The sequence below is a fragment of the Moschus berezovskii genome, chromosome 6 (assembly GCF_049115385.1).
Source record: "Moschus berezovskii isolate FMDL1 chromosome 6, NW_MosBer_1.0, whole genome shotgun sequence".
NCBI classification, from domain to species: domain Eukaryota; kingdom Metazoa; phylum Chordata; class Mammalia; order Artiodactyla; family Moschidae; genus Moschus; species Moschus berezovskii.
In genome coordinates this window covers 111,236,001-111,251,738 of record NC_142465.1, presented here as the reverse complement: position 1 = coordinate 111,251,738, position 15,738 = coordinate 111,236,001, and the positions used below count along the sequence as shown (strand labels likewise).

Here is a 15,738-nt window from a genome sequence, read left to right as displayed (position 1 = left end):
GAAAGATTACTCAGGGCAGGAAGGACACGCCTGCACTCCCTTACAAGCTGCAACACAGCAGCACTGGTGTCCCAGCTGGAGGTGGAATGCAGCAGGCCTGGCGGCTCCTGCAACTCGCAGGCGTGGGCAGCCCTTTCCTGCTGATGTGCTGCCGGGGGTTGTCTTCCCCTCCACCTTCTGCTGGGGGGCCCATGCTGCTCTGCCTGAATCCCAGGGGCTGCAGACCCCTCCAGACACAGCAAGTCTGTTCCAGGAGCCAGAATGAGAGGCCCTCCGTCCTCTGTCTGGCCCTGCTTCCTGGGTCGTGAGAATAGCTGGCCCATAGGCCGGGCTGGGGACATTCTGTGCGTAGGTACTCGGAAGCTTTTGCCAAGGTTGTATTTCTTTTACCCCACCCCTGAGCTCAAGTCACTACCTAAATCAGTCACACTTGGCTGCCTCAGAGAATTAGGGGGTGTCAAAGCCTACACTTGACATTCCTTCTGCAAGGCCCTACCCAGCGGCCTTTTAATTCCTTAGTGGCGGTAAATCTTTTAACCTCAGCCTTGACCACTTACGCTTCCACACATGCCTCTGTGTTGACAAAGTCAATAGTCTATGAACAGAGAAATATTTACTAGGCACTTACTATGGATTTAGCTCTGTGCAAAGCCTGGGGTTAGGGGTGCTGGGGGAGGGAGGGTTATAGGAAAAGCGAGAGGTGGTCCTGCCACGAGGGCTTAAAACTTCTATGCGCAGAGGAGCACAACACAATAGATCCACAAGCGACCAAAGTGGCCGCGTGGACGGATTGCTGAGGAGGGCAGAGCAGCCACCCTGGTGGGGCTGGAGGGCCTCTAGCCAGTTGCTTCTGACGGGAGCCTCTATTCTTAGCTCCCAAAGAATCCACGTCATGGGACTTTCCTGGTGGTCCAGTGGCTAAGACTCTGAGCTCCTAATGCAGGCGGCTGGGGTTTGATCCCTGGGCAGGGAACCAGATCTGCATGCGGCAACTAAGACATGGCACAGCCGAATAAATAGGTGAATATTAAAAAGAAAGAGTCCACGGCGGTTCCTCCAGGGAGTGAGGTCAGTAAGACAGGATGGCCCAGTGTGGCCAACAGATCCACATTCTGCTCTCAGGGTCACAGAGAGTCAGCGTTTCCCCCTCATCTGAATGACAATCCCACTTTTTCCTCTAACTTTTAATTTTCCAGTACAGGAAAGTGGAAAGACTTGTACAATAATATCATTAAACTCTTCACCTACATTCATCAACGCTGTCATAAGTACTTTATCTCCTTCTATAGATACACATTTCCTCCCTCAGTTGGAAGTAAGCTGCAGATACCATCCCTAAACACTTCACATAGATCGGCTTTCATAAATATTCTCCTACACAGCCCCAGTGTCACGTTCATTCTAAAGAAATTCAACATTGGTACACAAGCTCATATTCACTTTTCCTAATTGTCCACACAATGACCTCTATTTGTAAATTAAAATGTAATCAAGGAAGGACTTCCCTGCTAGTCCAGTCGCTAGGACTGCGGGCTCCCAATGTAGCTGGCCTGGGTTCAATCCCTGGTCAGGTAACTATTAATAGATCCCACATGCTGCAACAAATACCAGGCGCAGTCACATAAATAAATAAATATTATATATATATAAAAAATCAAGGATTAGTCATTGCATTTGGGTGTCCTGTCTCTTACATCTCCTCCCATCTGTAACAGAACCCAATTCCCCTTTGTTTCCCTTTCATCATCTTGACATTTTTGAAGAGTATAGGTCAGTCACTCTGGTGAATGACTCACAGTTTGAATTTGTCTGATGGTTTCCTCATGGTAGAATTTATATTCTATTTATTTTTCTTAAAATAGTGGTGGTTTAAACATCTGTACCACAAAATTTACCATTTTAACCATGCTGACATGAGTTTGAGTGAAGTCCGGGAGTTGGTGATGGACAGGGAGGCCTGGCGTGCTATGATTCATGGGGTCACGGAGAGTCGGACACGACTGAGCGACTGAACTGAACTGAACTGAACCATGCTGAAGTGTCAATTCAGCAGCATTAAATACATTCATAACAGGGCACAACCATCACCACTCTGTTTCCAGAATGCTTTCATCATCTCAAACAGGAGTTCCATACCCATTCAACGCTAACTCCCAGCTCCTGGCAACTGTCATTCTACTTTCTGTCTCTATGACTTTACCTTTCCTAGGGTCCCTCACATAAGTAGAACCATTCGATATTTGTCCTTTTGTGACTGACATTTCACTTAGCATAATGTTTTCAATGTTGCACCATGAGTCAGAATTCCCTTCCTTTTTAAGGCTGAGTAATATTCCATTGTATGGATGGACCACATTTTGTTTGTCCATTCATCTGTTGACAGACAACTTGGGTAGCCTCCAACTTCCAGCTGTTGTGAACATTGTTGCTATGATCACCAGGACACAAGTATCTGTTGAGTCCCTGCTTTGAATCCTTTGGGGTTAGGATTGAAATTCCACCTGGGAGAAGAATTGCTGAATTGTATGTGACTTTGTTTATCTTCTGGAGGGACTGCCTGGCTGTTATCCACAGCAACTGCATCATTTTATATTCTCACCAGCTTGTGATTCTCCTGAGGCTTGAGATGTCATGATTTCTCCACATCCTTGCCGGAGAAGGCAATGGCAACCCACTCCAGTACTCTTGCCTGGAGAATCCCAGGGACAGGGGAGCCTGGTGGGTTTCCATCTATGGGGTTGCACAGAGTCGGACACGACTGAAGCGACTTAGCAGCAGCCACATCCTTGCTCTTTTTTTGTATTTATTTTTTATAATAGTCATCCTAATGGGTAAGAGGTGGTATCTTTGATCTGCATTTTGATCTGCAGTTCCTTAATGACTAATAATTTTGAATGTCTTTTTATGTGCTTATTAGCCATTTGTGTATCTTTTTTTTGGAGAAATGCCTATGCAAGTCATTTGTCCAGTTTTGAATAGGGTTGTTTGGTTTTGTTTGCCCTTTAGTGCATAAAAGTTCTTTAATTTTAATGGAGTTGAAATTACCTATTTTCTTTATTACCTATTTGCTTGTGTTTTTGGTATCACTTGGAAAGTATTACCACATCCAATGTCACAAAGATTTCTGTCTGTATTTTCTTTCAAGAGTTCTATAGTTTTAGCTCTTAAGTTTAGGTCTTTGATCCACTCAGAGTTAATGTGGTATAGAGTTTTGTGTGTGGTATACGGAAAGTGTCCAGTTTCATTCTTTTACATGTGAGAATATCCACTTTTTCCGGTTTGCTGAAAAGACTGCCCTCTCCCCGTTGAATGGTCTCAGCACCTTTGTCAAAAATCAGTTACTTCTGACTCTCTAATCCATTGGTCTATATGCTTGCTCTCTTCCATTTTAAGACATAGATAGTTTCTTCCAATCTCCTTCTAATACTTGTATCCATTCCCTCAAAGAGAAGGAGAATGAGGAGGAACAGTCTTAACCTCAAAGGAATTTAATGTTAGGGGGCCCTGGATTTGAATGCCAGCGTGAGTACAACATTCTCAAGGTGCCCAATTTTCCGATAAGCATCCAAATTGTCAGTGTTGAGCAAGCTGTTTATTCTATCTGAATCCATCCACTTACTATCTTGGGCACAAACATTCTCTACATTTTTTTCCCCTGTTACCAAACTTAGAGGACCCAAATATGCTTTGAGTTATGTTGTTTTGAAATTCCACACAACACGGACGAGACTGGTGGTGTATGTGTGTTTAGCCTTTAACTCACAGAAGTAGGAGGATGACAACGAACCAACAGTTATTTACTTTGTGTGGAGCACTGTAACATTAAATTCATATTTGTGGTAGCTTACAGTGCAGTTGGAGAGGCACAGTGTGTGTATGTGTGTGTGTGTGTCTTGAAGAGTACTTGGAAATGGGAGAGATTAAAATGGAAATAGTTGGGAAAATCTCCAAAGGTGGGGTCTTCAGGGGATTGGTAAAGGAGAAAAGTAAATTAAGATTTGGAGTTAAGGTCTTCCCTGGTGGCTCAGTGGTAAAGAATCTGCCTGCCAACGCAGGAGACACGGGTTTAGTCCCTGGGTTGGGAGGATGCCACGAAGCAACAGAGCCTCTGTGTCACAGCTATTGAGCCTGTGCTCTAGAGCCCGGGAGCTGCAAGTACTGAAGCCCACGTGCCCTGGAGCCTGTGCTCCTCAACAAGAGAAGCCACGGCAATGAGAAGCCCATGCACTGCAACTAGAGACCAGCCCCTGCTCCCCCCAACTGGAGAAAAGCCCTCACAGCAACAAAGACCTAGCACAGCCAAAAATAAATGAATAGGTAAAATTAAAAAAAAAAATCGGGGGTTGAAAAGTGGTCAGTATAACCAAAGAAGCAGACTCACAGATACAGAGAAAAACCTAGTGGTTACCAGTGTGGAGGAGGGACAACATGGGGTGGGGGAGTGGTCGGTACAAACTACTGGGGTGTACAGTAGGTTCAAGGATGTATTGTACAACGTGGGGAATATAGCCAACATTTTGTAATAAGTGTAAATGGAAAGTAACCTTTAAAATTGTGTAAAAAGAAAAAGTTATTTGAAAAAAAACATTCAAAGTTGAAAGTGAAGGATACTGGGTATTGCAACGCAAAGGCAAGAAGGAGTGAGCCCTCTGGAGACGTGAGAAGGGCCGCTGGACTAGATGGGCAGGTGTGTAGGAGAGAGCTCGAGTGGATGGCTAGGGGGTGCGGTGCGCTAAGTTATGTAGGATTTTAAATAACCAGACAAAGGAATGTGCACTTGATTTATATAGACAGTAGGTCACCCTGAAAAGTTCTTAAAAGGTGTGACTAATTTTTTGAATAGGAGTGTGGGGCACCTTATAGGTAGGTTGGTCCAGAAGGGGTTGTGGGCGAGATTATTGGAGAAGAGGAACTGATTTATTTCTCATAGGGCTTCTTTGGAAAGAAATGCAGTCTGCCCCAATTCTGACTCCAGACTGAGGTGTATACACAGCCCTGCTTATTGAAATCTGTTGTTAGGAAACGCGCTGGACCTAAGATCCGATGACGCCTTGCCCACATTCAACCCAGCCCACTAGTCTTTTGTGTTAATGGCATAAAATTTCCACCGTCGGTTCTGCTGGCACCCTCCCAGATCGCCTCATCGTGGTGCCGTGCTCCCAGCACTTCCAAGCTATGGGGAGGGCTGTAATTTTACAGACTGGAGCAAGGAAGAAACAACAAAGTTTCTTCGTTTCTATAAAAGGTCAAGTTTTCTGAAGCTATTAGTGGGTCAGCTGGAACTTGTCTGTGTTGAGAAGGTGAAAACTGGGGGACCCTACCGCTGACCTTGAGAACATTCTCCCCACTTCCCCTCCCTCCCCCTACCTCCGCCGGCTCCCTTCCCGAGATGCTGAGCCTCAACGGGACCTGGGGCTTCCTCTTCATCCAACGCTTTCCCACAACAGCTGAGAACTAGCTGGGACACACTCAAGGGGTTCAAGCCACTCAGTCCCAGGCAGGGAGGCTGCGTCTTGCCAGTGACATTCTGGGGGATCACAGGAAGAGAGGCTAAGCAGGAAGTGTCCTGTGGGCTAGAATCAGGGAGATACAAGGACACCGGTGACCATTCTAGAGCGCAGAGCCGGATGATGGCATGGGGAGGGCCATTAGGCTGGCATCCCCCGTGGTCAGGGGCTGGCTGCGTTTTTACCCTCCCTTCCCTGCCTGGACACTCCCGGCTCTGGCATCTCTTCACATGGCTACTGTGTTTGGTTTTCAACCAGGACAAACAAAGAAAAGAGATTTGTTTTTCTGGCTGCTTCTGCTGAATGGAATCTCTGACTCTACTTACTGGTCATGCCTCAGACACCCTGGGGCTGGTTAGGACTTTAAACCCTGAGCACACTCAACTCCTAGCTTTACTGAATCCTTTTCCATGTCCTGAGCCTGGTACAAACTTCATCCACCCCCAACCTTCCTTCAATCTGTGGGTGATTCTGCAGCCAATTTCCTGGCTAATATTTCACCCACAAATCGCTATTTCAGCTGAACTCCCCTAACTTGAGCATCCTTACCAAATATTTTGGGCTTCTTCACAATGCAGTTATGTTATCGTCAAACCTGCAAGCCTTTCTGCTATAATTCTGATGTGGTGAAAAATCTCCTCTAATTTTAAAGGGCATAGAGTAAGCTCAGTCCCCTAAGGGGTATTGCAGAAATTTGGGATTCTACCCTATTCATACCTAATTCCAGCCTTCCAGGAGTTTCAGTCAAAATGTCCTAGAAAGCTTTGTGCTTTGGTGTTATTTTTTTCACCACCTTTCCCCCTTAACTGAAGATGAAATCAGAATGATTAAAAAGCATCACACATAACATGAGGAGTCTATATTTCCCACTTCTGCTCCCAGGGGTCAGGAGGCAGAGGCGACTGTCAGGTGAGTAAATTTGCAGATGCCCACGCATGTCCAAAACATTCCCCAGGGGTCATTAGAGACTGACCAGCGGGGGCGTGGGGGCCGGCCTTCCGTTTGGGGTTTCTTCCAGAACTTCTGTCCTGAGAGCATCCTGTTCTGTTATATACATACCTGTGGCCGTCGCCAAATTGCTAGGCTGAGTACAGCAAGCGGTGCTCAAGGGCCTGGCGCTGGGTTAGAAATAGAAACGGAGCTGAAAGCCCCAGGCCCCAAGCCTGAGACTGGAGCTATGGTTCCTCCCCACCAGACTCACATTTGCCTCCCCTCCTCCTCCAGATCCCAGGCTTAACCCCTTCCTTGCTCAACAGTTGAAGGCATCTCTGTTTTCAGATGCACCCTGGATTCCGGCACCTACTTAAGCAGCAGCTCTTACCCCTCCAGAGCCTCAGGCATGAGGCCGACCCCTGCCTCCCGCCCTCATGGAGGTGGGTGGCTCGGCAGCCACCTGCCCAGGAGGGGAGAGGCTGAGCTGGGGTCTCAGGCACACAGCAGCCCCCGCCTCCAAATGAGGGCACCTACAAAAGGGAGGGTCAGCGTCCCACTGTGTTTAGAACCAGCTTTCCTGCAGGCCACTCTGGTTATAATTATGACTGGAGAATCACTTTCCTTCAAAAACTCTTCTTTCAGGTGTTAAAGCCTCACAGGCAGGGAGGCTCCAAGCGCTCCATCTCCAGGAAGGGGCCTGGGAGGATTTCAGTTTCCCTGAGCGGGGGCTGAGGGGCCTGCAGGGCACCAGGGACTGGGGTCTCGTTTCCGTCACCTGGACGGTCAGTGGGTCTCAGTTTGTTGGTGGACAGACCAGGAAGACAGGCTGCTGCCCACAGTGCTGCCTCCATCCGGGGGTCACGGCAGCCAGCAGAGCCGGACGGCCTGGGTTCAAACTCTGTCTTGCTCCTTGTGTGACCTGCTTACTAGCTGTGTGACCTGTTTACCAGTTGTGTAACCTGCTCACTAGTTGTGTGACTTCCTTACCAGCTGTGTGACCGGCTTACTAGCTGTGTGACCTGTTTACCAGTTGTGTAACCTGCTCACTAGTTGTGTGACTTTCTTACCAGCTGTGTGACTGGCTTACTAGCTGTGTGACCTGTTTACCAGTTGTGTAACCTGCTCACTAGTTGTGTGACTTCCTTACCAGCTGTGTGACCGGCTTACTAGCTGTGTGAACTCCTCCCCGGCAGCACTGGCCTCACAGGGTCACAGTGTATACGACGGGCCTGGTCTGCAGCACAGGAGCGTCACCATGACGATGCGTTCTCTTTCCTTGTCAGTAAATTGAGGAACTGCCCTGTGTACAGACCCCTCAGCGAGATGCTCAGAGCATGTGCAGACAGGGAAACCTGCTCCCCACATGCCCTCTGGGGAAAGGGCTATGACACAGAGGCCGGTCAGAGGCTCGGGCCCGAGGTCACTCCTCCACCCTGAGCAGGACACCAGCTCAGCCTGGGGTTCAGAGCGAATTGTGGACAGGTCACGCCCGGCCTTGATGTGGGGTCTGTGCCCCTGCCCTGGTGACAGCTACTTCTCACGCCAGGCAGCCAGCTGTCTGGTGTGAAAAAGGAGCCAGACAGACAGAACCTGGCCTTGCCGACTGACCAGGGCTCTGGCCTATCTCTTGGGCAGCTGATGGGCTCCTGTTGCTGGGCCAGAAATCTGCCCCACAGATTCTGACTCCACCTCTGGGCCTGGCCCCACAGTCAGAGCCCAGGCTGTGGGCTCACCACTGCCACCCTGTGTGTATGTGTGTGGAGGGCCACAGCCGTGTCCCCCAAGTCTGCCCCACCTCTCCTGAATCCCCTTTCTCCTCTGGGCTTTTATAAGTGGAGTCTTCCTTGCTTTGCGTTTCCATCTAAATCCCACCCATGTCTGTCAAGTCCATGTCAGTCTCACCTCCTCCATGAAGCCCTCCCTGCCTACCCAGCTCACACCACCAGTCTCATAGTCCTAAATTCCCTATTACCTGTGCCATTCATTTGAAAATTAGAAACAGGCTTCATTACATTTCCCCCAATGTTCGAGCCCCTATTTGACTGCCAGGCACTGGGGTGTTGGGGGAATCTCTAAGAGGAAAGCAGGCTTCATTACATTTCCCCCAATGTTCGAGCCCCTATTTGACTGCCAGGCCCTGGGTATGTGTTGGGGAAATCTCTGAAAGGAAAGGACAGGGCCATCTTCTATCAGGAAAATTAGACACTGGGGAATTCCCTGGTGGTCCAGTGGTTAGGACTCTGCCCTCTCACTGCCAAGGGCCCAGGTTCAGTCCCTGGTTGGGGAACTGAGATCCACAGGCCATGCAGCGTAGCCAAAACAAAAACAAACAAACAAAAAAACTTATACTCTAAAGGGATGGCCTGGAAAACTCCCTCATGCCCTATGTTTTCAGGTCTGATGTTATTTAACTCGGTAATAATAATAATAAACAACTAAGGGGTTCTCATGTGTGCTGGCCCTGCATGAAGGACTTCACAAGGCCTAGCTGACCTGCAGTAGCCCTCCTATATGGTTAAGTGTGATTATCTTACAGATCAGGAGACGAAGATGCGGAGTACCTTCGTCTCCTGATCTGTAAGACCGTTAGGTGATTGCCCAGTGTTAGCTCATGAGACAGCCATACATGAACCAGGCAGCTGGACTCTGCTGTTAGGCTCGTAACTGCCGTGCCATGATTTCCTTGGGTTTCACCTTCTTTGCTCAACAAGAGTGAAATGCGCAGAGGCAGGTGCCTTGCCGCATCCCTCCACTCAGCACTTAGCCCTGGGTGTACCTCGGCCTCCGTGAGCAGGAGACCTGTACATGTCATGAGTGCTCAGTGTCTGGGAGGCCGTGGCCAACAGGCCGAGCCTGCAGGGGAGAAGGGCTTGTCCACAGGTTCCTAGTCCTGGGGGTGACGGAACTAGGAAAGGAGTCCAGGAGGCCAGGGCCCAGACACGCTCTGTACTGACCCTTAGCTCACACTGCCTTCTTGCACACCCGGTTCTCTCCCCCGGACCAGACCATGGAGACGTCCAACTCGGCCTTAGGAGGACTTTGTGTGATGAAGACCTGCTGGGAACAGGCCCGGAAGCTGTATTGGCTTCAGGTTAATGCTCACCAGGCCCAAGAAACCCTAATGACGCCTGGCACTGGGAACAACGTCCTGTCTTGAGAACAGACTCAGCCACCCCAGGTCTCCAGCCTCCAGTATCCTCGGGGTGTCTCACCAGAGCTGCCAAGTTATAGAGAGATTGTATGTCTGAGAACAGAGAGCACGTCAGGCAAGAAAATACCCATCCTTATTCAAGGGGACAGGTTCTCTGATGTTAAATGAAAATCTTGCTCACACTCTAGCTACTCACTATCAGATTATCTACTTTCATATTCATTGATTGACTACTTGGTATAAGAAGCTATGTAAGCGCCAAGATTCTTGCGTCAATACCAGAGTGGTTTGTCATTTCCTCGTCCAGTCAATCCTAAAGGAAATCAACCCTGAAAACTCACTGGAAGGACTGATACTGAAGCTGAAGCGCCAATATTTTGGCCACCTGATGTGAAGAGCTGACTCATTGGAAAAGACCCTGATGCTGAAAATATTGAAGGCAAAGAAGAAATGGGCGGCAGAGGATGAGATGGTTAGACAGCATCACCAACTTAATGGACATGAATCTGAGCAAACTCTAGGAGAAAGTGAAGGACAGAGGAGCCTGGTGTGCCGTAGTCCATGGGGGTCACGAAGAGTTGGACATGACTTAGTGACTGAAAAACAACAACAGCAGCCTGTATTTATTTAAGCATCTTATTTCCTCCAGCAGACAGTTGGTTCTCTGAAAGCAGAACCCAAATCTCATCTGTTCTTGTATTTGCCCACATCCTAGTATAGCTCTGTGTTCCTCGTATCCTAGCATCCTGACCTGATTAGCACTCCATAAGTATTTATTGGATAAATTAAATTTTCTAAACCAAAGAATAAAATAATCCAGGGAGGTGATTTGTATGTGGATCCCCTGCCAATCTGCCCTCGAGGTGCTCCTGGCTTTACACAACCTGCAAAGATGTCTAGGCAACGATGCAATTAGGGTTCTAGAAGACCCAGCAGGGTGAGACTGTGGAGAATAATATGTCATTTGCACAGCTCACTGCAGAGGAAAAGGATGGGACCAGAGTTCAGGGTGGGGGGAGAGGAAGGGCCGCAATAGAAATGAAGTTCATCCTTTGCAATGTTGTCCGACATCCTGGCATTTGGGGAATGTCCCTCCCCCATGCAGTGTGAACCATGGCACCCTCACCAAGCCCAGCAGCCCAGACCCTCCCTGGTGGACCGGCTGGTTTCCCCCGAGCCCCTCCAGGCCTCCTGCCCCTCCCTCAACCCAGGGAACATGATGGATGGAAACTAAGTCTGACAATGGGTGCTCCTGGGCCAACTGAACTTGGGCCCATGTTGATAAGCGACCACTGGACCTTCAGATTCAGAGCAATGTCTTGTGTGGATGGGAGAAACCCCTCCCTGATTTTGGTTCATTCATTCGGGGTCTCACAGCACTGAGCGGGCTGTCTCAGCAGAACAGTTGTCTTCACCTGGATCTGAAGGCAAAAGGGGAGCTGCCCTGCAGAGTGGAGGTGGGAAGGGGCATGGGAGCTGGGGTCCTTCCCGGAGACAAGACCTTCTTGCTATTCCCGGGATCACAGTGCTGCAGGTCCATAGTTTCAAGCATAGAAATGTATCAAAACAGCACTGTCGGGGGATTCCTGCCTCTGGGGTGGATTCTGCTCCCAAGCTCCTGTCTTGGCTCCATTCACCTCCCACCAGCCGCCCAGAGAGCCCGGCTCCAAGGGAGGCCAGGGCGTGCGATGCTCCATCTTGGAGCACGGGTCTGATGGGTCTCCCAAACCTAAGGAGCCTGTAATAACCAGTTTGGGAAAGGGGACATTTCGAGGTCCCATTAATATCCTCTGAGGGACGGCCCTGGTGGTCCAGTGGCTAAGACTCTGCGCTTCCAAAGCAGGGGGGCCCAGGTTTGATCCCTGGTCAGGGAACTAAATCCTGCATGCCACAATCAAGAGCATTTGTGCCCCAACTAAGAGAGGTCATGTACGACAAGGAAGATCCCACAGGCTGCAAGTAAAGATCCCTCATGCAGCAACTAATCCTGGCCCAGCCAAATAAACAAATACATTTTTTAAATAAATTAAAAAAATAAAAGTCCTCTGGGACTATAGGGCTCGGATCTGTGGAAAACAAGGAGAAGGTAAATGCAAACGTATTGAAAGCAACCTGTGTGAGAGCAGGACCTCTTCACCCCAGGGAGGGGGGGGCCCACGGGGGCTCCCACTGAGATGGTGAGAATGAATCCTGCGCCGGTAGGTGTGGCTGCATACTTTCTGGAACAAGGGTCTGTAACCTTTATCAGATTCTTAATGGGCCTGTGACCTCCTGAAAAGTTAAACAAAACAACACAAGGCATTTTTCTAGAGGATAAAGGTGGGAAACCGGGTGTCGGGGGAATTCGTAGGACATTCCAACCCCTCCCACTTCCCACGTGCTGCGGACATGTGCAGTGGGAAACAATGACAAATGCGGGGAAGTGACAGGTCGCCTTTTTAAAAAGACCTTCACATGCGCAGCATCCTGAGGCTTCCCGGGTTTTCTTACAGAAGCTGTCCTCCTCTCCTCGCCTGTCCGCCTCCTTCCGTCCTGTCCTTACAGCCACACACCACCTGCTCCAGTCTCTGCTCCTGTGCAGGGGTCCGAGGCCGGGGCGGGGAGGGGCTCGGGTGTCAGGCTGGACTAGGAACCAGTCCAGAAGAGGCTGCGCACAACCTTCATCTCATCCTGCAGGAGCCAGACTCTTCCAGCCTGTGCCTCTTGAACACTTCAGAAACTCTTCTGGGGACTTCCCTGGGGGTCCAGTGGCTAAGAGTCTGAGCTCCCAATGCAGGGGAGCCGGGTTCGATCCCTGGTCAAGAGAACTGGATCCTACAGGCCACAGCGGAGGCGCCGACGTGCCAGAACTAAGACCTGGTGCAGCCAAAGAAAAAATATTGTTTTAAAAATGCTCTTTTGGATTCCTCAGGTAGTTGTAATTGTAGCTTCAGTGTCCGTGAACGAAAAGCTGAAAGCTGATAGAAAGCTACAGGGCATTCAATCATCCTTTTAATAAGTCTTAAAATTACAGCAGCAGCTCTGTGTGCTTGGAAAACAGCACAGCAGCTCTGTGTGAAGTGACCTATTTGTTCTAGAGACAATGCTTAGTGGGGATCAGGTTTTAAGGACCCTGTATGGTAACCGAGGACCCTCCCCTCTCACAAAGCAGGAGTCATTGGTCTAATTTCAGCTCTTCACTTCACAGATGAGGAAACTGTGGTTGAGAACCCAGGCTGCTCTCTGTCCTAAGAGGCCCCGTCCCTCACTAACTCACTAACTAAAATGGACGGGCTCCGGTAAGGCCCATCCTGGACTTCCCTGGGGGGTCCAGTGGCTAAGGCTCAGCCCTCCAATGCAGGGGGCCAGGGTCCATCCCTGGTTGGGGAAATAGATCCCACAGGCCACAACTAAAGATCCCCATGCCAGTGCAGCTAAATGAATATTTTAAATAAATAAAAAAAGCCCTCCCTCCCTTTTTTTTCTTTTTGAAAAAAGCCTCTTTCCATGATGATTTTCAGAACCATGTGGTACGTCACTGGTTTTTCACTCCTTCCAAAGCATTTTCTCTTTGGTCTTAAACACAGCACCTGCCTTTTGTCTCTTCTGACTCCCACGTGAGAGTCTTAAACCCCAGCGAGCTCCTCGGAAGTGGGTGCCAAGCCTTAGACATATTCTGTCTCCCTCACCCCCGGCTCCCGGCTCGGAGCCGGACAAACTGTGGCCCCAAAACAAGGACTTGCTGAATTAAATCCAACGGTCCTGAGAACAAATGTCCCCACTCCAGAGAGAAATGCCGTTCAGGCTTCCCCTCCCTCCAAAGACACTACAGGATCCCATTCCCTGTCCCGTCCCCACAGGGCTCATGAGCCTACTGGCGTTTGTTTTTGTCAGAAAGAAACCTGACCTTTTTGAGGACCTCTTGTCTGTGCGACCCTGGCTCTGCCTGGAGGGCATGAGACCTGCTTTTCTGCACCGGGCTGGGTGGCTTAGGAGTCCGGGCAGCGACGGCGGGTCAGGCAGAGCCCAGGGAGATGTGGTCAGTTAGGTTCTTGTCACTTCTCAGGGGCTCTTGTGAACAGAGTGTGTTTGCCTTCTGCTCCTCTGGGAGGCCGAGAGCCTCTTTTCCTCTGCAGACCGAGACGGGATGTCTGGGGTAAGAGGCAGTTCAGCTGCTGAGCCAACAGCCCCGTCTCCCCTGAGCCCACGCTCTGGCACGGCAGCTGGGCTGAGACGGCCCTCAGCTGTGGGGTGCTGCCCCACGGACCTCACTGAGTCCACCCAGTCTGCTAACTGAGGCCTGGCAGAGTCTTGAGCCAGCCATAGGCCTCTCTGAACCTCAGTTTCTCCATCTGTAAAGTGGAGGGGCTGGGCACCACTGCACACGAGACTCCTCCTACAGTGACGTTCTGGAGCCTAAAACTGTGAGGCCTTCTCAACACCATCCCCACTGCTACCCCCACCCTGACACTGACCTCCCCTGGATCTCTGACCACAGTGCAGTCTGGGCAAAACCTTGGCATTCTCTGGCTAGGGGTTCTCACGCGCCGGGACAGGACTGTTGACAGAATAAGGCTGCCACGATCCAGCACCCTAAAGAACTCGGCAGTGGTGGGGCACGTGGGGCCCTCACTCAGTCGGATGTTGAATTAGTAAGTTAGATCCTTAGTTACCTCTGGAAAGTGCTTTATTCCTTTCAGACGACTGCAACGCTGTTATTCACTGAATAATTTTAATAATGATAATAGCTGGAATTTTGACCTCATCTTGACAGTTTATGAAATTATTTTACCTGTACTAATTCAACTTAAAATCCTCCTGACAACCTCATTTAGAGGACAGGGGTTACAGGGGTTCCCATTTTATAGGCCAGATGAATGGTCAGATTAACCCATTACCCAACCAGAGTAACAGAGCTGACAGTGAGTATCCCAGTGGAAACCACAAGTTCCTGGAAGCCAAGCACACACACACACCCCTTTATGGGAGCTTACTCTAGATAGCATATTAAAAAGCAGAGACATTACTTTGCCAACCAAGGTCCGTCTAGTCAAGGCTATGGTTTTTCCCGTGGTCATGTATGGATGTGAGAGTTGGACTGTGAAAAAAGCTGATTGCCGAAGAATGGATGCTTTTGAACTGTGGTGCTGGAGAAGACTCTTGACAGTCCCTTGGACTGCAAGGAGATCCAACCAGTCCATTCTGGAGGAGATCAATCCTGGGTGTTCATTGGAAGGACTGATGCTAAAGCTGAAACTCCAATACTTTGGCCACCTCATGCGACGAGTTGACTCACTGGAAAAGAGTCTGATGCTAGGAGGGATTGGGGGTGGGAGGAGAAGGGGATGACAGAGAATGAGATGGTTGGATGGCATCACCGACTCGATGGACATGAGTTTGAGTGAACTCCGGGAGTTGGTGATGGACAGGGAGGCCTGGCGTGCTGTGATTCATGGGGTCGCAAAGAGTCAGACACGACTGAGCGACTGAACTGAACTGAACTGTGTCAGGGAGAGGTCAGGGGAGCATCTGATGAACCAAGCTCACTAATACTTAAACTCTTTGCAAACAACACTAGGGGTGGCCCTGGAGGCATCACAGAAGGACATGGCGACTCTCATTCTATCCCTTCCCCGGGTGGGAGTCAGAGAAGCAGAAAGAGGGTATTGGGCTATTTCCTGGCTGCCCTGTTCTTCCTCCTGACAGTTCTTGGGGAGAGAGGCCGAGGGGAGGGAGGGAGGGATCTGGGCTGGTGAAGTCCAGGAAAAGAGAAAGGAGCTTTTGTGGCAGCTTTCTTGAAGCCACCCCCACCACAGGAAGTCAGGGAGGGAGGGAGGCTGGGCTGCGGCCCCTCCACGCTCCATCTACGTGCTCTGACTCTCCAGGGCCAGGTGCTGTGACCAAGCCTCCTACCTGCACATGGTAACGTCTAATCCTTCTCTCCAGAAAAAGACTTTGAAGATGGTGACCAAGTTAAACTATGTCATCACCTAAACTGGGCAAAGGAAAACAAGGTGACCCTTAAGAAGGTGCCACAAGGACTTCACTAGAGGTTCAGTGGCTAAGAATCCACCTGCCAATACAGGGAACATGGTTCGATTCCTGGTCCGGGAGGATCCCACATGACTGAGGCAACAGAACCCGTGCACCACCAACTGAAACCCTCCC

At 49.8% G+C, this 15,738-nt stretch overlaps 1 protein-coding gene across 1 annotated transcript in view; it reads left to right on the top strand.

Annotated features, from left to right (window-relative positions):
- The window catches only part of NINJ2 (ninjurin 2), a 75,484-nt gene that overhangs the window by 19,364 nt on the left and 40,382 nt on the right, over positions 1-15,738 (top strand). The window lies entirely within an intron of this gene.